Below are 25,876 nucleotides of genomic sequence, written 5' to 3' on the forward strand. Positions count from 1 at the left end.
AAAAGAGACAGTTGCCATTTGAAAACCTGGAATTGATCAGGTGTCTTGCTGAGATGTCATGCAGGTGACATACTCTCCCTGGTGGGGCAACTTGAGAGGGGCCAGTATGGCTCATTTAGTGCATTTCCTGGCTGTGATAAGGAGATAAAGGGCCAGATTCTGACTTCCCTTTCTCCATGGCAAGGCCAGAACTCTGTGGAGTGACTCTGCAAAGCTCCCGAGATCACAAGCCTATGTGTCCTTGTAGTGGGGTCTATTTGAAAACCATGGGAAGGTGGGCGGGCAAAGCCCACCCACGTTCTAAAAGCCCCTCCCCAGCCTTACGGGAGGGACAACTGGACCCATGTCCAACTGATTACGGGGGACAAATAATGACGAAAGGATCAAGGAGTGCGGGTCACAGGTTTAAAATAAGGGAGCCGGATGGGGACACCGAGCAGAGAACCCCGGACAGCGCCCACTGCTCCTCAAAGCTATCGATGGAGCCAGGGGACGCCACCCAGAGGAACTCTGCCCGGATATGTGACGCTAGGGATGAACGGAAATAGGCCCCACAGTCGCAGAGACCCCCCTCGTCCAGCATCTTCCTCCTGTTATTATAGACGGCGGCTTTCGCTAAGGCCAGGAGGAGGGTGACGAGGAGGTCTCGCGACTTTGTGGGGCCACGGATTGGGTGTGCATAGATGAAAAGGTGAGGGGAAAAGTGCAGCCAGAACCTCAATAAAAGGTTCTGGAGGAGCCGGAATAGGGGCTGCAACCTGGCACACTCAAGGTAGGCGTGCGCCAGGTTTTCCCTCACGCCGCAGAAGGGGCAGGCTTCTGGGATGGGGGTGAACCGCGCCAGGTACACGCCCGTGCTCATGGCAACATGAAGGAGCAGCTAGCTAATGTCTCCGATGGACCGTGGAACTAAGGTGGAATACACACTGGCCCACCGGGGTCCCCCACCCTCAACAGATCTTAAATAGTCCTGCCACTTAGTATCGGGGTGGGACACGAGGGTGGGGAAATGAAAGGTATAGAGCACGAGCGTGTACAGATGTTCCCTAGGCGTGGTTCAGAAACAAACCAGCTGCAGATTTCGCAGCTGGCTGGGAGTCCAGGGATGGGAAGGCTGGGGGGCCCGCGGAACAGGGGCCCAATAAAAAGGGACGGAGGCTTTGCAGGAAGGGAGGGGCGGGGCGTACCCTCTTGCAGGGCTCTCTGTAGGAGGTTGAGAGCGGGCCGTGACAAAGCCGCCTCCACCTCCTGGAATAGGCGCAGGGGGGTCCAGAGGATGGAGAGCCCCATGCGCCGAGCGAGCACTTGGGGATCCACCCAGTCCCCCCTGTCGTAGTCCAGGAGGTGGTTTCTGCCAGGATCAACCTCCGGCGCACCGCAGGAGACTCCGCCACCTGCATGCACAAGGCTGGATTGTGGAGCAGGGGCTCCGCGAGGAGGTCTGCTCCCTCAGTGGCCAAAATGGACCTGGTCGCCAAAAACAGCTTCCAGGTCCAGAGGCCTGTTGGGTGGATAAAAAAGAGCTGCCGGTCGTATCGGAGCCCTCGAAGACGGCGGAGGAAGGTGCACCCCAAAATGCTCCATGCCAGACCACCTGCACTAAAGAGGAGTCTCTGCAGGGCCTGGAGGTGGAAGGTCCAGACCTGGCTGCACACGCATACCAGGCTCTGACCCCCCTCCTCCAGGGGGAGAGACAGGACCCCTGCAGAGACCCAGTGCAGTCCTGGCCAAAAGAACTCCAGAGCTGTCCTCTGGAGTTTGGCCAGGACCTCCAGGGCCGGGTGCAGGGTGTTGAGCCGGTGCCAGAGCATGGACAGGACCAGCTGATTTAGCACCAGCGCCCTCCTGCGAAGGGAAAGGCACCGGAGCAGTCCCGTCCATCTCCGCAGCCGATCAGCCACCCTGGCCTCCAAACCCTGCCAGTTCTCTGGAGGAGAGGGATGAGTGGTGGATAAATAGACGCCCAGATAAAGCAGCAGACCCACACTCCACCTGATGGCCTGAAGTGTGGGTGGGAGGGAGCCAGCCTGCCACCCGTCCCCGACCACCAGGTCAGAGCTCTTGACCCAGTTGACCCAGGCGGAGGAGGCTGCCGAGTAGACGTGTTGGCAGGCCTCCACTCGCGCCAGATCGCCCGGGTCCTGGACCACGAGGAGCACGTCATCGGTGTACGCCGACAGGACCAGCCGCCGCTCCGGCTCCCAAAGCACCAACCCCGTCAGCCTCCTATGGAGGAGACAGAGGAAGGGCTCGATCGCCAGAGCGTACAGCTGGCCCGACAGCGGACACCCCTGACGCACTCCCTGCCCGAAGCTGACCAGCTCGGTCAGGGTCCAGTTGAGCCTGACCAAACACTCTGCGAGGGCGTACAGCACCCAGAGAAAACCCACAAAAAGGGGCCCGAAGCCGAAGGCCTGCAGGGTGCCCAGGAGATACCTGTGGTCCATCCTGTCGAACGCCTTCTCCTGGTCCAGGGACAGGAGGGCGAACGACAAGCCGTCCCTACACTCAAGCTCCAAGAGATCCTGGACCAAAGACAGATTATCAGAAATGCTACGGCCCGGGACGGTGTAGGTCTGGTTGGGATGGATCACGTCTGCCAGCACGGACCGCAGTCGCAGTGAGATGGCTTTTGCTACGACCTTGTAGTCCGTGCTGAGGAGCGAGATGGGACGCCAGTTCCGTAGGTCGCGGAGGTCCCCCTTCTTCGGAAATAGGGCGAGCACCGCTCACCTGCACAACAGAGGGAGGACCCCACTCTCCAAGGACTTGGCCCAGACGGTGACGAGGTCTGGGCCGAGGACGTCCCAGAACACGCAGTAGAACTCCACGGTCAGCCCGTCCATGCCCGGGGTTTTATTGTTGGGCATGAGACAGTCGGCTTCCGAAACTCGGCCAGAGTGAAAGGCAGCTCCAGCCGGTCTCAGTCGCCCGCGCTGATTGTCAGGAGCTCGGTCCAGAGCACCTTGCAGGCGTCGGCTTCAATTGGATCCAGGGAGAACAAACTGGCCTAGAAGGCCATGGCCCTTCCAAGCATCTCTGCTGGATCCGTGAGGGGGGTGCTGTCCTCTGCCAGAAGGCAGACTATGCTCGAGGGCTCGGGCTTACCTACGGTGCTTTGGTGCTGGCCAGGAGTCAGGCTGGACCTTTTAAAGGGGCAGGACTAGAACTGTTGTCCTGCCCAGAACTGTGAGCTGATAGACTTGCGTATATGGTGAACTTCTTCCCCTGCAGCCCGGACCTGAAGCAAGGCCGGGCACGTGAACTATTGCCTCTCATCCTGACCTGAAGCAAGGCTGGGAATAGACTCACTGACTTGGACTGTTTTAAGGCATAGTAGGGTAGTAGGGCAGACTAGCCGCCCACTGCACCAGGGGTGGAAGAACCGCCTCCCGAAGGCCTATCGACCTATAACCAACCAGCCCCCGGAAGGGGGGAAGCGTAGAGGCTGTTGTGGGCACTGCCAGAGGGCAGTGTCCCGAAAAGGATCCTGCCACCTGCCGTCTGAGCTAATTCCCAGGACCGACGGCTGGTGGCGCTGTGGCGGTAAGTGTACTCCACTACAGTCCTCCACATCCTAGGGCAAAAGGGGTCTCATGAATCACTCAATAGGGCAGAGATTTCACAACATACAGACATAAGCCTTCCATAGGGTGACTTCTTTCCTGGCCAATATTCTTCTCCTGATGACCCTGCCTTGAAATGTTGGGTCCTTTACGAGTCCTCAGGATGTTGGAAGCTCTCTCTCCTGCCCCCTTTTTGGGTTGGATTTGGGTCATTGGTCTCAGGTGGTTTGATTTTTGGAAGACCGTGGCTTAATGTACCTGCTTTACCAGAAAGACCAACAATATAAACAGGCACCAGTCTGTGTCTTGTGACCTGCTCAGAAGCCCCTCAGGATGCAAAGCATAAATCTAGCATGGATGGCCTATTTGGCTCTGAGGTGGCTGCTGTTACATGTACATTAATTCGATTGCTACCCAGGCTGTGTGCAAGGCTCAGGAAGGGTTAACACAGACAACTTCCAGAGCTGAATGCAATGTTCCTCTGTAGTGCCCTAATTTTGAAAACAATCCTATCTGAAATCATTTTCCTTTTAAACCTGTAATTAGTTAGAGTCATTTGCCGCATGCAAATTCCAACCCTTAATTGCCAGCGCTAACCTTGAGAAGAGCGTGTGCACAAGCCAGCTCTCCTGCAAATACGAGTCTGGGCCACTGCTGCCCAGCCAGGAGCGGAGAACCCTCTTTGTGGGGCAGTTTGGACACAGCAATCCCTTCGCGTGTCCTGCATCTACAGCATGTGACTGGCTGGGCCACTCTGCACCCTGAAGGAAAAATGGATCCTTTCTCCCTGCAGCCAGGGGCCAGACCTGGAGCTTTCAAGGGGGTGTGAGGCAGGAGAAAGCGAGAGAGAAGGAATAAAAAGAAATAAAGACCAGGGGGTGTAGCAGGGTGACCTCTGATTATAAAGTTGAGCCCGATAGTCCAAGAGAATTAGGCAGAAGGTGGAGTATCACCAGGCTTCTTGTAGAAATGAAAAAAACCCAGGAGCTGCTACTTGCACCATTCAAGAAGAGAGAGGCTGTTTAAGCATTTATTAGGAATTGTTATGATTTGTTCAGTGGAGCACCTCAGGGATGGGTGCTTGCAGATTCAGGGCTAAGGCTTTGCCCTGCAGAAATCCTCTGGAAAAGCTTTGCCCCATCTGCTGGGCCTGTCAGGCAAGGGAATGGTACTCACACACTGAGGGACTCTCTGCCAAGCCAGGCCCAGGGACGGCAGCAAATGGCTGGTTCCAGCCCAGTCTTTGCACTGTTATTGCACCAGTGCATTCTGGGGCATCAGAAGCACCTTGTTTATAGTGCTGCTGGGAGCAGGAGATAATCAGCAATTTCCCTGAGCCCAGGCATGAAGCCAGGGGCCGCTTGTGCCAGGTAGCTGCAACGTTTGTGCCATCCCATCCGGACCTGGATGAAGCCAGTGCAGATGGTACCAGTTCAGAGGAACCTGAGCAACATTCCCGTTTCAACTGACCTGTGCAACCTCAAAGCACATGGGCAGCTCTTGCACTGGCATGCTACACCCGTTACACACTTTACAACCATTTATAGGGTTTCCAGGTGTCTGTCCGGTATTTTTGCCTCCTGCTAAGTAAAAAAAATCAGAAAATACCGGAGACCTAAAATATCCGGTATTTTCTGATTCTCCCCCCCTCCTCCCGCCCCCCGGCCAGAAGGCAAAAATCCCGGGTGCTTACTGGGTTCTACAGGGGAGCTGTCCAGTCTGGCGCAAGGAGGCAAAATGGCAGGCAACCGCTGGCAGCCTGTTAGGGCCAAAAAGCCTCAAAAGCGTTTCTTAAAGGGGCCACATTTTTTTATTACTATTATTTATTTATTTTGCTTAACAACTCTCTGGGTCCTTTTTTCAGAAACCACCTGGCAACCCTAGCAACCAAGCCTTTCCAACTGATAGCCGTGCGCAATATCTTCTCACTGAAGTGCAGGTAAGGCCTGAGCAGGCATCCTCATGCTGCCCGTGACCCCTGGGATGTCTGAGTTCACATAAAGAAGTGGGGTGGAAGCTGATTGTGATGGAGTGACAGAGCCCAACACACCTCCTCCACTGTTCCAGGGCAGGGGTTTATAATGCCACGAACCAGGAAGCTGGTTAACCCTAAATCAGCTGGAGCAGCAACATGTGTGTCCTGGTGCAGCAACCACTTTGCCTGAGAAAGGTCAATATTTCCACAGGCATCATCTCTACCATGCCACCCTCCCCCAGGCAAGCTCTCTGCCATAGAATCATAGAATACTAGGATGGGAAGGGACCTCGAGAGGTCATTGAGTCCAGTCCCCTGCTCTCATGGCAGGACCAAATACTGTCTAGACCATCCCTGATAGACATTTATCTAACCTGCTCTTAGATATCTCCAGAGATGGGGATTCCACAACCTCCCTGGGCAATTTATTCCAGTGTTTAACCACCCTGACAGGTAGGAACTTTTTCCTAATGTCCAACCGAAACCTCCCTTGCTGCAGTTTAAGCCCATTGCTTCTTGTCCTATCCTCAGAGGCCAAGATGAACAAGTTTTCTCCTTCCTCCTTATGACACCCATCATGTGCCCACAGATAGATAGGGTGGTAGTTAGCACTCGGGCATTGGCAAGGGCTTCCCAAAATGCTTCTCCTCCAGTGTGTGGCAGGGCTACCAGCTCCCCTCCTCTTCCAGAGAATGAAAAGCCCCCTACCACCCATTCTTCCCTCCCCAACCCCAACCTCTTTAGCTCATCCTTGATTTATCTTTCCTTGGCTGGCCCCAGGACAGGAGTAGAGTGATGAAATTCTGCTAAACGAATAAGCAAATTCCTCTCAGAGCAGGTAATATTTTACTGTGCTCTGCCCAAGCCCAAGTCACCTACCTACTCATTTACTCACACCCTGCTCAGGCACATGTGCCTCCTCAGAGTGAAATTTGAGATATTTTAGCCCACCTTTATGGAACGGGGAGGGAAGCTTACACTAGAAGAGATTTTTTTTCTTCCCCTTTTTAGTTTTAGGGACAGTTCAAAACTTTCACCAAATTTGCACCAGATTTTCGGGTTGCCGTCTGGCTGCTTTTTTTATTGATTTGCCAGTTGCCAGAAAACGAATGTAATCTGCTGGGTATTTTTTACCTAGGCCAAAAAAAGATTTGCAGTGTCATCCCAATACACGGAGGTGATGAATGTTAAAAGTTCTGGTAACATTGCTGCAGGGTCCCCCCCATCCTCAGCTTAAGTAAGAAAATGATTCTATCAATCCTCTCTCTCTGTTATTGCCCTAGATACCGTATGGGACCATTGCAGAGAGCAGAGGTTGCAGAATTACCTTGTGATGGAGTTACAATGGGCTTAGTTGAGGTGTGGGGTGCTGGGTTTTTTGCATTTCAAAGCTGGTGATAACCCTATTTGAGCCCCATTGAGGTTGTTGTAAAATATGCCCTGCTTGCCATGATAGGTTCTGAAATGAATTAGGTGCTGGAGAACGGCCCTGGATGTCAGTCCAGCAGGTGGAAATCTGCTCTGATCCACTGACAAGGGCAGTCTGGATCAGGATTTCCTGTAAGCTGAGCACTTGTGCAGCCGCTCAGGAGAGATTCCAATGCCACCCAGCTGATTAGCAGAGCCCCCACAGCCAGGCTTTATCTTTCTCCTGGTGGTGCACATCTGACCATGCCTTGTGCACATCAACATTTATTCTGCACATGGCTGGAAAAAATGCACACATGCATGGAAATGATTAGAGGGGACCTTGGTCTGGATCCAGGACCAGCGCTAGGTAGGAGAGGAATCATTGCTTGGCCCCACTGCTGAGGCCAGTAATGAGAGCCAGAAAAGAGGCTGAAGCCAGCTCCATGTTGGAGTTTGCCTCCATTCTGAGCAACCACGTGGTTTGTCTTTGCTCTCTGCCAGCTCACCCAGATCTTAAGTGACAAAGGCCAAAGTCTCTGTTTCTGGCCCTATGGCACGTACGCTCAGACAGGCCAAGTCCCTGAGCTTTGGCTGCTATAACCACGTTCTGTGTGTCTGGGTCATCCTCCCCTCCACATTGGGTGGCATGGGAGGAAGGATGCTCTGCTTCACTCTTGAAGGTTTCCAGGATGAGGCAGGCCTAGGGATCCAAGTCACCTGCCCATTCAATGCCAGATGCTGTCATATCCCTTCCGGGGATGCTGAGTTTGCACACATGCTGGCAGAGGGCAGTGGTGGTTGCTGCATGTTCATCCCAGCTGGGCTGCAAGGAGAAGGTGGGGCATCAAGAAATGGACCGCTCCTCTGCCAGCCATCCCTCGGAGCATCCAGACTCACTGCGGGAGCCAGAGATTTCCCCGCCAAGTGACAAGTGATGGGAAGTCAAAACGTGGAACATCATTGGGAAAGCTTGCAGACCAGTGAGTGAAGGGGATTCCCTGAAGGAGCTCTGCATGCCAAACCAAGGCCTGCTCTGGTGCAATGTGGATGTCAGGTCAGTTTCCCCTTTCTAAGGAGTGCTCTGGGAACTTGTGGGACAAAGCCAGTCCGCGAGCTGAACTCCTTCCTCCTAATTACCAGGGATGGGGGGAAGTTTCATGCCGACTCTATTATTGGAAATTGTAAAACCACATTAGAAGAGGCAGCATTTACAGCCTGATGCGTGCGGACAGTTTGTCTCTTTCTGACTCAGGGAAATTGATTATCTATCAGAGAGGCACACAGGTCAGGTCTCCAGCTGTTCTTTATCACTTGCTTCCTGGGAGCCAGAGTGGGCTGTGTGCTGCAGTCAGAACCCCCCATGATGGGTCAGTGATAGGGGTGCTACAGGCAGGGTGGGGCCTACTGGATCCAAGTGACACAGCAAGGTCCCTTGCTCCTCAGACTCCAGCTCTCCAAAGGCAGTGCATTACTCACTGAAGGCCTAGCTACTGGCTCCCCTCAGCCCAATGGATAATAAGGATGGTCTGTTGCCAGAGGCCAGTGCTTATCCTGCCTGAGGATATGGGGGCCAGCTGGCATAGCCAAGAGTGTGCTCCACAGTGTGAGGGCAGCTGGAGCTGTGTGCACTCATGACCAGGTGAGAACCAGCATTGCAGGGAGCACGCGCTGCACCCTATTGTTGTAGCTGCTGCTTCTGACGCTTCCTGCCCCACCATGCTCATCTCTCACCTCAACCCTCCACTGCCAGCTGCTCCTAGAGTCCTGTACCCTGCCCCCAGCCTGCAGGGCTGGCCCCTGGTCTCTTCCCTGGAAAGCATGCAGAGCGGAGGAGGGGGTATCCCCATATGCACATCCCAGGGAGAACCTTGGCCAGCAGGACGGCTCATGAGTGCTCAGACTGAGTCCAGCATCTGGATGTGTGGGGAGAAGCAGAGAGCTACAGAGCAGCTGGATGCAGATGTATCCATCCTTGAAGCCCTGATTCACTCATCCCAGAGTTTGGGGGCTCCCCCTGCAGACACTGCTCCTCACAGCATGCAAAAAGGAGTCCATGCCTCTGGCCTGCCCATCGCCCCCACGACTGGAGCCAAGAGGACTCACTAATTTGGTTGGAAAGCTCAATTCAGTGCTTCTCCTTCTCCTCCTCTTCTTCTTCTTGACTGTGTCTAAACTACATGGCTCCATCGATGGAGCCATGTAGTGTAGACGTACTTGATTGCAGATTCCAGTCCTGTTTTTCACAGCTCTGTGATTTTTCTCGTGTGGTTTCCATGCCCAGAGATTTTTTTATCTGCAGCCAGCAGAAAAAAACTTCCACTTGTTCTTCTTCATCTTTTATTTTCTTTTTCTTTCATGTTGTAAAATCCAAAAGGCAGTTCTGTGCTTTGAGATGAAGCAAGCATCTTCCTTTAACAAGAGAGGAGGCCGGTGTCAAAGGTAGAACATGACCTTGTCACACTGCGCTTTTTCAAGGAGATCACCTCGCGGGGGTTGCTAAGCATCACCTTCACATGCAGCGTGTCACAGCCTCCTGTACGGTTCACAGCCCACCTTGCAACCTTTGAATGTAGGGGCCAGGCAGCGAATCCCCCAGCATCGGGGGAGCAGGACCAACTCATCCTGTGGGAATCAACTGCCCCTCCCAGTGTGACAGATGCTTCTTTCTGGAGATGGTTGGTTAACCTCACAGGAATGGAGTGAGCCTTTCTCTCCAAGGAGAGGGAGAGGAGGTTTAATACCATCAACAATTGCCCAGGCCTTTGAAAATGGTGCTGGGGCTTAACCTGATGGCTGCTGTAAATGGCACAGCGTCATTGTTATTGGTGTCATACCATCATAGTCCTACACAGGGTGAAACTTGAGAGAACAGAGGAGGTCTGGGAGTTATGTTGTAGGAGGAAGAGCCAGAAGTAAATGATGCAAGGGGGCTGCAATTCAGTAACTATGGAGCTTCGTTTTTATATCTCCTGGCTTTCTGTCCCAGTGCCTGCCCCCTGCTAGTTCTGTCACAGCACCTGCACTATTCTAACTCTCTGTCTCAAGCACCTGCTTCCTGCTAGCCAGCTTGCAAGCTGATTGGGCAGAGACAAACTTTTGTTCTGGGTGAACATAGTGCCCCTCACAATGACCCATGCCCAGTACAGCTTTGGGGTGCCAGCCCATCAGCGTGGCCCTCCCAGCCAGTAGGACCAAGCTCCAAGGGACTCCACCACGCCGATGACCTAATGATTATCTTATCTCTGTCTCAGTGGAGGCTTCCTGCCCAGCAGAGCATTGAGGCGAGTGGAAAGGAAAGATCATGGGACAAGGATACAAGTCTGCTCTCTCTGGTCCAATCATGCAATGCCCAATGCTCCTACTAGCCCTTCCCAGGAGTTGCTTGCACGCATGTCCTCTGCATGGGTCCTCACAGGGTCGCTCTTCCTCTCCACCCTCCAGCTCGCTCGCTCCAGCCTAGGTCAGGGCTGAGGCGCACAGGCAATGCACAGAGCGTATGTGTGACTCTTGTGCTGCAGCCAGGCCCAGCTCGGATAAGCTCAAGTGCGAGGGAGCTCTGTCAACAGGCCGGTGCTCCAGAGCCTTTCACACGAGGAGCGCTTCCTAGGATGGAGCCACGCCCGCTGTGAATAACTCCACGGCCAGGAAGTTACACAAGCTTGAGTTTGGGCCTGAGGACTGCCCGTTACCAAGGTCTGGATGAAAGACTTCAATCCCTTAACCTCCCCCCTATGCTGAGGGGTTTCAGCAGGGCTTAGGCCTCAGATAGGCTCTCTGCACAGGGCTGGATTGTGTCCAGTATTAGCACATTCAGCTCCATAGTACTCTTTTCACTTGGCAGATAAAAGGGAGGATGGGCGCTTGTGTGGTTCTAAGCTCTGGGCTGGGACTCAGGAGATGTTGCTGGGCAGCCTTGGCAAGGCCCCTCAGGATGAGTTTAGTGAGGCAGGTAGGCCCCCCAGACCGCACAGAATTCTTAATACCTTTGAGCTTCCCTCCCTGGCTGTACAAGGGGCTGTCTGCCCTTGCCCACCCCCTGGGGGCTGTGCAGCACAATCCAATTGGGGAAGTCCCATTAAAGGACAGGGACATGCTAAGAACATGCATGGAACATATCAGGGTTAGGTGGGGGGACAGTGCTGGGGATGGGGCCCCTCTGCTAGCACAAGAGTTCAGCTGGGGAGCCAGACCCCAGCACCCAGCCACACTTTGCACCCTTCCTGCTTCCTGCTGTTGCATGCCCATCAAGCACTTGATTAATTCCCAGAAATCCGCCAGGCGAAAATGAATAATAATCCCAGCTAATGCTAATTGGTGAGCTGCGTTCTGACAAATTGATTTGCCAGCATGAGTTAGACAGAGCTGGCTCTGTGTTAACATCTCATGCCCTGCAGACCCCGGAAACTCCCCGTCAGGAGGAATTAACACTTGACGAGAGTCCAACGGCAGAGTGCACCCAAAGGGAGCAGAGCAGGGCTGGACTTGTGGCCACAGGGGGGCTCAGGGCAAACCCTTGTGACTCCGTATAATTTCAACCGTGTCACTTGCTCAGAGGTGACACAGGAGGCTTGTTTAGGGAGACTAATCGTGAATGTGGGAAGCGGGCTGCCTGCCTGGGGCGCATGGGAAGCAGCCCTCTGTAAGAGCCAGGAGCCATTGCTAGTGGGGCAATCCGCACTTGAGGAATTTGCAGGGCAAAGCTGAAATTATCCACAGATGTCCCCATCGATTTTGCCAAATAGGAAAAGTGCCGAAGAACTCCAGAGCACAGGGTGTATGAGCAAGGAGCCTGATTTCCAGATGCTGACACCCTACCCCAGCTTTGCCACATGCAGGGAGAAGGGGATTCCGCCTCTCTAGAGCTAGGCTTAGTAATAACTCTTCCCAGAATTAGCACCCTCCTTTGGAGGTACATACTCTGATCATGTCCATGTTACAGGCTGCTTTGCAGCTGAGGCCAGGTCTATACTAGACTCATAAGGTCGGCTTCAGGTACACAAATACCATAAATAATGTAACTGGAGCCGACATACCTTAAACTGCACTTGGTGCGAGGTCAGCAGGAGTGTTTCCCATACTTGTGAATCACGGAGGACTAGTGCCAATTGAGAGCACTCTCAACATTCACTTTAGCAGGTCTTAACTAGATCCACTTAATCGAACACCAGAAGATGGACATCTGGCGCAGTAAGTCTAGATGTGGCCTAAGGGTGCTTAGACACACTGTTGAGATGGAGGAGCTGAGCGGCTGAGAGGTTAAAGTGACTCGGGAAGGGTCACAGAGGGAAGCAGTGGAAAACCTGGGGAAAGAACCCAGGAGTCCTCTCTCTCCATCTCTGCCCTAAACACAACCCTCTATTCCCCACCAAAAGCAAGCAAAACTGAGCAAGGGGATACGCCCATCCCAGATTTGCTTTGGGCAGAAATCTCAAAGTAGCCTGCTTTTTATTCCTCTCCCTGAAAAAGCTGCTCCCTGTGTTTCTTGTTTGCCAGACTACAGCAATGGCCACCAATCAAACAAGTCCACCCCCATGCAGAAGCCAAGGCATCGCTTTAGTCCCACCCAGGCACTCAGAGGGTTGGCCCTCAGTGGTACCCAGGCTTGGGTCTGGCATGGGTGAATTGTATCCAGGGTGCATTACAAAGGCCGAGGTTTCTTTGTAGCAGGAAGGCAGATCCCCTGCCTGAACTGCAGTGGTCTCCTCGCACACACGGAGGTGTGTGTGTGCAGCCCACAGGAAGGCTGTGAGTTCAGGTCTTGATGTTCTGCTCCCCAGGAGGCATTCTGCACCTCCTGAAGGACAGCTTTGATGCCTTTTGCATTGCCCTTTCCCTCCTTAGCCCCCGGTGCAGTGGGAGTGCATTTCACTGGGGGTGCATTAGTTCTGCTCTGACTGGCAGGCCTCAGACACCTGGAAGACAATTCCAGATGATCCATGCCCAGCCACTGGAATTCCTAAAGAGGCCTCTTCCGTCTGCTATGTACATTGGACAAACGTCTCAGACACTTCGCCAAAGGATCAATGCCCACAAAACAGATATTAGACAGGATCACAAAGAAAAAACAGTTTCTTGCCATTTCAACCAGAAAGGGCATTGTCTCAATAACTTGATCACCTGCATCCTGCTTCAAAGACCTTTTCACACAAGACTTGAAAGAGGATCCTCTGAACTGTCATTCATGTTTAAATTCGACACTTTACCCCTTGGTCTAAACAAACACATTAATTATCTTACCCATTACAAAGATAGCTTCCCCAATTATCACCTCTAATATCATTAGCTCACAGACATTTACCTCTTCCCCCCCCCCATCCCCCTTCTGTTCTGAAATGTGATTTGTCCTTTTCATATGTGTTCTTTTTTTTTTATTGTATCCTTTGGTATATATGGTTGTGACAATTTTCTTCCACTATTTGATCTGAGGAAGTGGGTCTGGCCCACGAAAGCTCATCACCTAATAAACCGTCTTGTTAGTCTTTAAAGTGCTACATTGTCCTGTTTTTTGTTTCAGCTACCCCAGACTAACACGGCTACTTTTCTATCACTAGAGCTACTTGAGTGTGAGACAGGGCAGCTAGCTCCCAAATGCCCAGGGGCAGGCAAGGAAAACAAACAACAACCGGAGAAGCTGGCAGTGGGTCAAACTTCATTACACCCCCCTGCTGCCTCTGTCCCAGAGGGCTGTGCTTTGAGGGGCCACTGAGGACTTGTTGATGCTGATCTTTTCATGCATGATCTTGGCTGGGACCCTGTACTCTCTCCCTCTCTTCAATTCTTTATAGCACTGCATCTTTAATAGCTTTACAGTGCCCATTTAATATTCTCAGAGACATAAAGTGCAGCCTAATCAACGCATTTAGGAGAATTGCCCACATCCTCGTCTCTCTGCCATAAAACAGTGCCCACAGAAGCATCTGTAATTAATGCTTCTCCCCCCTTCTCCCAGTGAATCAATTTATAAAGCACAGACTTCCTTTGCGCTGGAGCTTTTAGCCTGTTTTACTCCAGCATCCGAGGTGACTAGGCAGCACTCGTCAATTAAGCAGCTGTGTATAATGGATGCTTCAGAGTAAAAAACACAAGCTGATTCCCAGAAATGATCAATGCATATTTTTCTTGCAAAAACACGCACACATACCCGGAGCTCATTTTCCCCTTAGAGGTTTAAAAGGGGACACTAAGGGGGGAAGGGTATTGCTTCTTCCTTCTGTTGCTTTTGAAAGATAAAAGAGGGTGAAAATTAGGGACAGAGCTAATTACTATAATCAGCCTAATCACAGGCTGAAAGGAGGGAATGCTGGAAACCTGCTCTCCTTTTCACCTGTAGCAATCCATGCTGCCTCTTATCTAAATATTTTACCGGTCTTCTAGCCCTCCCTTTCCCAGAATTATCATGTCAGTGTGAAAGCAGGAGCAGTTTCAAGGGACTGGAGAGGATTCGGAGTCAAAATGGTGTGTATGCACAAGGCCGCAGCCTGATTTCCCCGTCCTGCTTCATCCTGGGGCCAACCATCCTCACTCCTTGCCTTTCTCCCAGTGTATGCTCATTTTGCATCCCTGGCTTCTGAAGGTTCATCTTTCTGGGGGGTTGTTTCTATTGTGAAAAATGCTGGGTGATTCCTGAAAATAAAGGGTCCCTTGTGTAACCTCCCCAGCACTTCATTTGCTTTGATCTTGGTTGGTTTCTGGGGATGAGCGCATCACTGCCTTGAGAGCAGATATGTGCCAGGTATATTGTGAATACTTGTGCAAAGATTCACACTAGCAGTGACTTGTGCAAGACAGACTTCTCTTTCCACTGGCCAATCAAGAGATAAAAACAACATCATGTGGTTATACATCCAGCAAATTCGGGGCACTAGTCACAGCATATAGTCTGTGAGAAGCATATAGGGCAGAATATAAAGCACTTGCTGAGCGAGTGAATGGAAGAGTTCCGACTAGAGCTACTTTGGGGACAATTTACAACAGAAAAGGAAGGTGAGAGCCTTCAATGATTTTGGGAGCCTTTCACATGTGTCATTTAGAAGGTGCCAGTGGACAGGGTGGCCTATGGGCCGGGCAAACTGGGCCCATGCCCAGTGCGCCATAGGCAGAGAGTAAGGAGCAACTGGGCATGGGCTTTTGCAGGGCAAAAGAGTAGGTACAGGGCAGGGGGGTAGTGTGGTAGGGCATCCTGCAAGTACAGGACTGGGGCTGGAGGTGTAGCTAGGAGGAAAATGCAGGAGTTGGGATGAAGGTGGCACAGGATGGTGCAGGGGGTGGGAAGCCCCTGAGTGCCAGGGGAAATGGGCAGTGCTGTGCCCACAGGGTTCAGGGGTGTCAAAACACAAGCTCACCCATGGCTCCGTTTTCTGAGGCCAGCCCTACCAGCGGGGCTCCAGGTGTGGCATTTGAAGCTCTTTTGTTACCTTTCTTGGCCTCTGGCATTAGCAAGGCAATGTGACCCATTCTGTACCCTCTGTGGAAATGCTGTGCAGCATGCTCATACTGGTCCTTGGCACAGAGTTGGGTAGTATGTTGGGATTCCGTGACACTGAATGGGACAAGCTGTTCACCAGCAGCAACAAAGGGCTCCTTCTGGCAATGGATAACAAACACCCTGCCCCCCCCCAAAACAGCACAAAGCCATGTCATCATTGAACTCAGTCAGAAGAAATCCCCCTTTCTACCTAAAGCCTTCTCTTAGAAGCCTCCCAGCTCTCACACACAGATCTGTTCTACCTACATTAGGGGCGGGCAATCATTTTTGATGGGGGGAGGCACTCCAAGATTTTGGTAAGTGGTCAAGGGCTGCACTTTCCCATGGAGAGGCTGCAGGGTCTGGGATGGAGGTTGAGTGCAGAAGGGAGCTTGGGGAAGGTGACTGGGTACAGGATAGAGCATGGGGTCCGAGAGGAAGTTGGGTTAAAGAAGGAGGGGGTTGTGAGCTGGGGCAAGAGCTTGGGGGGCAGGGTCCAGGAGGGAGTTGTGACTTGGGAGAAGGGGGGTTGCAGAGGGTTTGGGTGGTGACTGGGGCAGGGGATTAGGATTTATGGTCAGGGATGGAGTATGGATTCAAGAGAGGATTTTGGCCTCAGGGAAGAATGTAAGGGGGGTGCAGGATCTGGACGGAGTTGTGATCAGAGGGCTGCTGTGAAGCGGCTGACTGCTCTCTCTCTGAAGGTCCTGGTGCGGTGGCCTGCGGGCCATATCACTTAGCCCGCAGGCCATATCTTGCCCATCCCTGACCTAGATGAACTCTTACCTGCCACCAATATGTGCAGCCCTATTGATGCAGTTGGGCACTAAGGTTGTGTCTAGACTGCATCCCTTTTCCGTAAAAGGGATGCAAATTAGACATATCACAATTGCAAATGAAGCGGGGATTTAAATCTTTATTTTCCGAAAGATCCACGTCTAGACTGGTGCTTTTTTCTGGCAAAGCTCCAAGCCGGAAAAAAGCGGCAGCCATTTTTATGCTAATGAAGCGGGGGGATTTAAATCTCTGCTTCATTTGCAATTGCGATATGTCTAATTTGCATCCCTTTTACAGAAAAGGGATGCAGTCTAGACACAGCCTATGGGTAGGGTGGCTTTGCTACTGCACTTGTGTACCTAGAATTTGCGGGGTAAGCCGATTGAATCATAGCAGTGCTGTGATTGGACGCAGAGGGAACACACGGGTCTCACAATCAATGTCATGTGCAATTAGTCCACACCTCACTTCACATGCCCTTGCTTTACGTGTGGGCCACTTTAGCAATACCGGCAGGAAAAAACTAAGCAGACAAAAACCAGCAGAATCTGGCAACCCTATGCATGGGCAACAGTAAACAAAATGTCTGGTGGGCCACACATAGAACCCCAGTGGGGATGCATGCAACCCTCAGGCCACAGGTTGCCTACCACTGCTATAGTTTTTTTCCAGTAAGACACATACACTTTGCTCTCTCGTGGAAATGAGAGTGGGGGGGGGGTTCCTTCCTCGTTTGTTCTGTTGAGTTCCTGACTAAAAAAATGTGTCCTATTGAAAGTCAGTGATTATTCCGTGTGTCTGAGACAACATAATCCCCATCCTCTACCTCTCCTACACATACCCCCCTCCCCCGCACAGACACTCCACACTCACAGTCACCTCCCCGCACATCAGCAATATGCCCTTTCTCAGCCACATACCCCAAAGGTTTAGAAATCTATAGGGAGTTCCCATGTGTTAAGAAACAAAGCTGAGAGCTGGATAAAAATGGCCAGGTGCTTCCTTTCCTGTTGGTTCTTCCCCTTTGTGTGCCTCTGAGTGTGAGTTTCCGATCCCCTGTCAGCTATAAACCCTTCAATAGCAATGAAATCCATCATTAACGGGGCTGCTTTAGTGCTCACATCTACATAGCTCTCTGGTCCCTGTAAATCTGAAATATATCAGCCCCAGCTTCCAGGAGTGATTGTTTCTGTGCAGTCACAATTATGAAGGGCAGACAGGTATGGCACTAGGCCAGTTTGAAAGTAGATTCCATTCAAGACTGATTCCTCCCTCCCCTGGTGTATGGCTCTTCATTTCGTATCATGCAAAGGCCATTTCCAGGAAGGCAGACTCTTGGTTTCCTCTGAGTCCCTCCCCATCTGGAGGTTGTCTCCACCACTTATGACCTCACCATGACTTATTGTGCAGATGATGGTGATGTCCCAGACAGAGAGAGGTGCCAGAGCACATCACAGATGGTTTTAGGACATGTCTCCGGGAGGAAGGACCAGCTGGACAGTCAGAGCTAACAAGCTGCAGGGTTGTCTTCTCAGAAAGGGATGGACATTGTCTGGGGTGGGACTTTTCAAACCAGACTAGCCAAAAGTATTCGGATAATGTCTAGTAGAGAACTGTCCTGCAATGGCAGGGGGCTGGGTTGGGTGATATTTTCCATCTCTAGTGTACAAGTGGGACAGAAGCCATTTAACATCTGTCTGACCCTAGACCCATTCTGGGGGGTGCCTATTTTCCCTGGGGGGAGGAGCTTTGGGAAGTTCTCTGACCCAGAAGACACTGGCCATGTTAAATTTCAAGGGTATTACTGATCCTTATAACATCTCCCCTTCCACATCAGAGTGCTGTGTCATAGTTCCTCCATGACAGGTGCAAAATCATGTCAGGGGCCAACAATGGCCATGACTACTAGGCAAGGGTTCGGCCTAGGGAATTCAGAGTGGATACACCTGCTGGTCTTCATTTTGTGTCTCTACACTCTGGGCCATCTGCTCGGAGACTTGGCTCCAAAAGCACCAATAGGGCAGCTGTGTCAGTTAAGGGTGAGCATGGAGCAGCCACCAGCAGAGGATCCTGTCAAGGTTTTCATGCCAAACCACGTGGGTCCTGGCAGAGGGGAAACGTTCATAGGAGTACCATACAGTTGAGGAGACCTCTCCACCAGACCTCGTCTTTCACTGACACCTTCCCTGAAAGGAAGGCAGCCGGTAGCATGAGTGGCAGAGACAGTGGCTTACAAACAGCCCCCAATCAGAGCTGCTGAGAAGAAATACCCCTCCTGGAGGGGCATCCTGTTGTGTGTCATTGGCTTTACTGCAGCTGGGCTTTGTGCAGCCTCTTCGTTGAGATGGTTATCAGCCACGTCCCACCCATCCCATCCTACACCTTTCACCAGCACGAAAACCCAGCCTGAGTGAAGGAACCCATCCCACGAAACGCTTGCCAGGCCACTCTGAATGAAGCACAAATCTCTCAAAATGGCGGGAAGTTCCTGGACAGTTCCCCAGCCGGCTCAAAATAAACTCCTCAGGTCAATTGTTCTCCCAGCTCTGCTCACCACACAAATCTCTCCAGCACGGCTGGTTGCTGTAGGGCTCAAGAAAGCACCTAGCTACAACAATGGTTGCTGTGGTATAAATCCCACACATGATTGAGGTAGAGCAAGTGTCCAGGTGCATTATGGGAAGGGTTCCCTGTGGAGAATCAGGAATTTGATCAATGCTGGGACCAGATGACACAGACCAGTGGTCTGATACATTACAGCTGAGCCTGTGTTCCAGGGGGCGACATCGCTGCCCAGTGCCAGCTCTGTTCACCACAGGATAACGGAAAACCTGTGGGGATAGCTCAGAAAATAGCTCCCTATGGTGTGGGAGGTGAGAGTCTCTGGCACATGGTTATAGGATGCCAATAGTGGTGAAGTGATCACTGGTCATCTGTCTTTAAACTGAAATAAGTAATTCATTACCTTGTTGGTGGCAATTCGATTCAGGAATTCGAGAGAGAAAGAGAGACAGACAGATGGAGAGGCAAACAGAGAGACTGCAGTCTCAGAAGGAAACTTTGAGAGAGCTCTGCTTGAAACAGGAGCTTTGGCAGGTATGCAAACATGGATCCAGCACAAACCATTGCCTGACAAATATCTGATTATAGACAGCACTCTGCGGTCCACAATAACATGGGTGCCAGCGCTCTGACTAGTGCATAGGAAATATCCCTGCAAAACCAGCCACATGTAATACTGCAAGAGAAGGGCTACTTCCCCCACACACTCCCACCCAGCCATCCAGAGACTTGTTATAGTCCTGCTACTAGGGTCTATGGCAAATCCCAGATGGATGCCTGGAGCTCACAGCCTCCCTTTCCACAGGTGAAAAAAAACATAGCAACAGGCAGGAAGCTCTCCCAAGCTGGAGAGAAGCTTCATAACCACAGATGGGACAAGGGAAGTGGAGCAAAGGAGTAACCAGTAGCAGTTTTCTGGCCGTGGGGCTTGGTCAACTCTCAGAATCTGAGGAGTGCAGGGACCCTGTCTTCCCACAGCCATTGTCTCTGACAGGCCTTGCACCCTGCGAACCCGTGTAAGGATCTTCAGAGAGCTGAGAGGGCAAATATGACAGCCTGAGACAGAATTGGGTTGGTGCCAGGCAATGTTCTGTAGCCCACTCCGTCTGTGCCAGTGCCATGGATGTGTGGAAAGCAGGGAGGAGGGAGTAGATACTAAAAGCAGCAGCCAATGCCCACTGTAGAGCTGCATAAAAAAAATTTTTTTTTTTTTGGTGCAGTGACAATTCGGAAAGGTTGGAAGGAGATATTTATCACCACTCAAACTATACACCCAAAACTTTTCAGTGAATTGAAAAGTAAAAGAGAAAAGGAAGGGGAGTGCTGAAGGAAACATTTTGTGTCAATTTTGACTGTTTCGGTAATGGTCTGCATTTTGAAAAGCAAATACAACTGCAGACAATTTCAGAACAAACAAGTCATTTCAAAAAGAAAAATCCAACAGGTTTGACTTTTTTCAGAGTTGGGTTTTTTGATGCATCTGTTTCGCTCTTGCCTGGCATGACCAATTCGACAGCACTGACACGAATCCACAAAACATTTTGGTATTGTCAAATCTGTTTGTTTGGTTCTTTTGTTTTGTTTTTTGTTTTTTGCCAAAAAAAACTTTTGTCCAGAAATGTGTGCCCAGTTCTAGCCCTGGAATCAAAGTGTTGGTGGTTCTTTGCCTGTCTGAGATATAATAACTTTTTAACACTATCACAGCCTGCCCCTACCTAGACAGGCCTTTTTGGGTGAGGGATCTGACTTAGACCAAGAACTGTGATGCACCCTTCCTCTTCTTGAAAGCCACAGAATTCATGTCTTACGTCCTGGCTTGTCCCATGTTTGTTTGTGACAGAAGCACCCAGCCAGTGGTTCAAATGGTGCATGGGATCACAGATAGAGCCCAGCACAAAGGCCCTGCACATGGCTGGGCAATGGTCAGAGAACCTAGTCGTCATCCACAAAGTCACACGGGAATTTATCCCCCCTGTTTTTAAATATTCAGACTTTGAACTTTAAGGAACCAGCCAGTCAAGACTGGTTAATGTCCTGCAGGCTCAATGACATTCGACTGTATTCTCCAGGGGCACAGGCTGATGAGTCTGCAGGTTTCCAAGTGAGGCAGTGCCGGGATAGTCTCAGCAAGGGGAAGCTGTCCCCTGCATATTGTGTGTACCCAGATCCTGCTGTAACTCTTCTCAGCAGAACTTGAGCCACTGCCATTGCCCACGTCACAGAACAAGCCACCAATGTCACAAGCCACCCAACTCCAGTGACCTCAGAGGAAACATCAAAGAGGGAGTGGGCCAGAGACAGTACCCTCTCCAGGTGGTGTCTCCAGGTTGAAGAGGTGTGAAGATTCTCAAAATAGAGTTAGCAAAAGAAGTAGAATCACCTGGGAGAGGTGTCCAGAGAGGCTGTGGAGAGAGGGGAAAGCTATACTAGTGGACACTCATGTGGGTCAGTGTGTGTTTCCATTTCTGGTTTGGTTGTCACTGAAATTGTCCAAGAATAGCTGGATCTAGGCAGATTTTGTACATTTGGGGTCTGAGAAAAGCACATAGGATCTCTGGAAGAAAACTAAAAACCAGTTCAGACAGGAATACTAGCCAAGTTGGGCCAAACTCTGTGGCTACGTCTAGACTGGCATGATTTTCCGGAAATGCTTTTAACGGAAAAGTTTTCCGTTAAAAGCATTTTCGGAAAAAAGCATCTAGATTAGCACGGTTACTTTTCCGCAAAAGCACTTTTTGTGGAAAAGCATCTGTGGCCAATCTAGATGCGCTTTTGCACAAAACAAATCTGAGTTGTCTACACTGGCCCTTTTGCGCAAAAGGGACTTTGCCCGAACGGGAGCAGCATAGTATTTCCGCAAGAAGCACAGATTTCTTACAGTAGGAAGTCAGTGCTTTTGCGGAAATTCAAGCAGCCAGTGTAGACAGCTGGCAAGTTTTTTCTGGAAAAGCGGCTGATTTTCTGGAAAAACTGGCCAGTCTAGATACAGCCTGTGTGTTCTCTCTTTGTGCTAGCATCTCCTCTGGTTCCCATCCTAATGGAATTCATACACCACAGCTTAACTTTGTGTTGCAGCTTAAGCAAAGTTAAAATCTCAAAGCCAATCTCAGGCCAAACCATCTGGATTCACGCTGCAAACACTGAGAAACTGGATTTTGTAAGTCCTTAAACAGCCCCAATTTGTTCAAAATGGGACACTGATTCTCTTGAAAGGTTCAGGAACCCTTAAAAGAATCTGTGCTAAGACTCAAGGCAAGTTTCAGGGCTCAGAGCTGGGAGGTTCTGCATACATTTTCTACAGCTGTTGCACTTTGACAGAAAAAAGCAAATTGTTACTGGGGTAAAACTGAATTCATCAGCCAAACTCTCAAAACCATCACTCCCCTCTCCCTCTCCTTGTCCAAAAGCTGCCTAGTATTCTCATGTCTGTACTGCCTTTGCTCCCTCCTGCCCCATTCTGGCAACTGGAGATTCATACAGTAGTTTTGAGCATAAAAGCAAAGCATTTCCAACCCGTTTCTGGTTTTTCACTCACACAAGTGATTGTTGTTTAAAATCCTCTAGAGGCTAATTGCAAACTGTGAGTTTTGAAAAAGTAAGAATGAAAATGCCTTTTTGCTGCTCCCCTTTTCTCCCCCTCTTACGCAGCATCTCAGAGAGTTAGAACAAAGTGAGACAGATGTGCGGATCATGTGACTGCTACCAATGAGACCTGTCTCACAAGCAGAGAAACCAAGTAGCAAAAGTTCCTCCCAACTTTATATGTGACTTTGAAGTTGGCCTTTGGAAGTGGTGGGATAGGAGAAGGGCTTAATTTTACACCCTACAGAAGAGGTTTTCTATCAGTTTAACTCATCAGCTTTATGGTAGCCTGTGTTGAGAGACTCAGGTTAGTTCTATATGTCCTATATTTTAGCAGACTGGTACTGAAAAAGGTACTAAATCCCTTCTTTAGTATCTTAAAGTGGACCGTATCAGAGCTACTTAGCTTGGTAACTCAGTGTCAAGAGGAATTAAGGCTCCTTGACAGAATCACCTTGAAAGTCCTGGCTCCCAGATCCATCAGAGCTCAGTGTAATTATCCACCATCTCCCAGATAATATTCTGCATGAGCATTAATCCCAGGTCTGAGTGAATAGTGTGAACAGATCCACATGACAGGTCCCTGGAAGAATGACTGTGTTCCTGCCACAGCTCCATTCACTGCCCATAAAATACCGGGGCTCTTGATTTGTAACTGGCCAGCCTGTTTGTTGGATGCAAATTTGAAAGCCTCGCACTGAGATATTTGCAGAAATTGAATCTGAAATTTGCAAGGGCAAGTCTTTGTCCTTAAGCACTGGCCTCATCTGTCCTATCAGGGAGTAGCAGCAAGAACATGTCAGTGCCTGACCTGTTGCGAGGAGCCAACCCTGCTCAACTCTTTGAATATCGACAGCCAGAGCACAGAGCAAAGTCTTCCATGAGATGTTCATGGAATGAACCCTAATAGCAAGCCCATAGGGGATGTCACCAGCAGCTCACTGCTGTTCTCCAGGGAGGATGCGAGGCTCCGGTTGTCAGATGAATTATTCAACCTGAAGTGCAGATACCAGAGGAGAGATTCTGGGCAACACTCACTCTCATGCCAGCCCCACAGCACCGGCAGCTTGGCAGTGCCAGTGTTTAGCAGCTCTCTGGCAACTGGTACCTACAGCCTCAGTGAACCTTCCACAAGCATCATGTCCCCGTCCATATGTGGGGCAGCTGAAGCACACAGAGGCAAAGTGTCTTGCTCAAGGTCTCAGAGCCAATCAGCAGCCGAACCAACAGAGTCCAAGTCCTGATTCCCAGACAGGCCATGCTCACGCTGCAGATGTCTCTTATCTTAGCTAGCAGGGTATGGACCTGCCTGACACAGGAGTGAACAGATATGTGCCAGGTGAAAGGGGCCCCAATCTGGCATTAAGGAGGGTACTGCTGCACAGCTGCTGGGCTAGCCTGCCTTGTGGCAGAGGTGAGATGAAAGAGCCTCTTCATAATCTGTCTTCAACCCATGCCTCTTCACAGCTGCTCCCGTGGCCCCCTCTTAGCTAAAGACTGAGGCAGCAGACTCACCAGGGCCCTGAGACCTAAGCTTAGCAGGAAGGGCTGTGCCCAGCGCTTACCCTTCCTTACATCCATGGCACATCCTCCGCTCCCTATTACCTGCATTCCACCCCTCCAGCGAGTGCGCTAGGCATGGGCTTGCAGGATCCAGGCAGTGGCTTCCAGCTGCTCAAGATGGCACAGAAGGGATGGAGGAAGCTTGTTTCTCATTGAGCTGTGACCTTGTTCCACTAGCGGCAGACTCCATCCACCTGAGAGAACCATGCCCGCAGCTGCTTACCAAGAGGAATGCTCCAGCAGGGCAGGATCCAGCTGGAAGATCAAAGACAGGAAAGGAAATAATACCCAACCCCTTGACTGAAAGGAGCTTTCTTCTGTCTCCTCCGCCCACATCCTCCCCTGCTCAGGGTGTGTCTGCACAATGCAGCTTGGGAACAGAGGCTGTTAACGGGGAGTTAGGAAGGGGAATTGGGAAAGGGGTGAGATACACTCACCATTCTTTAAAATCTTTTCACTACACTCCTCCCCTTCAAGGAGGCATTGAATAATATCTGAGAAATCTCTCAGAGGGAAGGCAGGTGTGGATGGTGATAGGTCTGCTGTTGTTACCTGCACAACATGTACCAAGTTTGTTTTCCTCCTGGAAGAAAGAAGGGATTTCATCTGCACTAAGTGCAAGCTGGTTGCCATTTTGGAAGAAAAAATTAGAGGACTTGAGGCTCAAGTATCGACCCTACGTTCCATCAGAGAGGATGAAGACTTCCTCGATAGAAGGCAGCGTTTAATCCTGCAGGCACAGCAGACTGAAGAGCCAGTGAGAGCAGTGCAGGACAAGGAAGAGAACTGGCAGCATGTTACCTCTAGAAGAAGAAGAAAGCCAATTCAGGAATCCCCCATTCCTGTAAAGGTAAGTAACCGCTTTCAGGCTCTCTCTGCAGGCACTGCAGTGGAAAATGCTTTGGCAGGGACCTCTCAGAGAGGAAATCAGAAGGGAACACCATTTACCGGAAAGCATGGGATGCGTAGTCCTAGGGATGGGGGTTCCACGACCACCACCCGCAAAAGAAGAAGACGGGTGGTGGTGGTCGGGGACTCCCTCCTAAGAGGGACTGAGTCATCCATCTGCCGTCCAGACCTGTAATCTCGAGAAGTGTGCTGCATACCAGGAGCTCGCATTCAGGATGTGACCGAGAGTCTTCCAAAAGTGATTAACCTTCAGATTGCTGCCCCTTCCTGCTTCTCCATGTAGGAACTAACAATATGGCCAAGAATGACCTTGAGCAGGTCACAGTGGATAATTTAGCGCTGGGAAGAAGGATCAAGGAATTTGAAGTGTAAGTGGTGTTCCCGTCCATCCTCCCTGTTGAAGGAAAAAGTCCAGGTAGGGATGGTCAAACTGAGGAAGTAAATGTGTGGTTGCACAGGTGGTGTCGGAGAGAGGGCTTTGGTTTCTTCGACCATGGGACTCTGTTCTGGGCACAAGGATTGTTAGGAAGAGATGGGATTCACCTAACCAAGAGAGGAAAGACCATCTTCACGGGCAGGCTTGCAAACCTAGTGAGGAGGGCTTAAAATTAGGTTCGTTGTGGGATGGTGACAAAAGACATGTGGTAAGTGAGGAAGTCAAATACCGGGAAGAAACACAAGGAGAAACGAACAACAAGGGAGGTCCCCGATTTGGATGGGGAAGGTAGGGCAATCAACTGGTTATCTAAAGCATTTGTACACAAATGTGAGAAGCCTGGGAAAGAAACAGGAAGCAATAGAAGCCCTGGCCCAGTCAAAGAACTATGATTTGATTGGAATAACAGAGACTTGGTGGGATGACTCGCATGACTGGAGCACTGTCATGGAAGGGTACAAACTGCTCAGGAAGAACAGGCGGAGGAGAAAAGGAGGAGGAGTTGCACTGTATGTAAGAGAGCAGTATGATTGCTTGGAGCTCCAGTATTTAGAGGGAGAAAAGCCTGTTGAGAGTCTATGGGTTAAGTTTAGAGGTGGAAGCAACAGAGGTGATGTTGGGTTGGTGTCTGT

At 50.8% G+C, this 25,876-nt stretch overlaps 1 long non-coding RNA gene across 1 annotated transcript in view; it reads left to right on the top strand.

Annotated features, from left to right (window-relative positions):
* The window catches only part of LOC112546369 (uncharacterized), a 39,245-nt gene that overhangs the window by 3,442 nt on the left and 9,927 nt on the right, over positions 1-25,876 (top strand). Inside the window, exons 2-3 of the long non-coding RNA XR_012895890.2 lie at positions 5,431-5,505; positions 19,182-19,288. This is a non-coding gene — a long non-coding RNA (uncharacterized LOC112546369). The remainder of the gene's footprint in view (positions 1-5,430; positions 5,506-19,181; positions 19,289-25,876) is intronic.

This window comes from Pelodiscus sinensis, chromosome Z, assembly GCF_052426305.1.
Source record: "Pelodiscus sinensis isolate ZL-2025 chromosome Z, ASM5242630v1, whole genome shotgun sequence".
Classification (NCBI taxonomy): Eukaryota; Metazoa; Chordata; order Testudines; family Trionychidae; genus Pelodiscus; species Pelodiscus sinensis.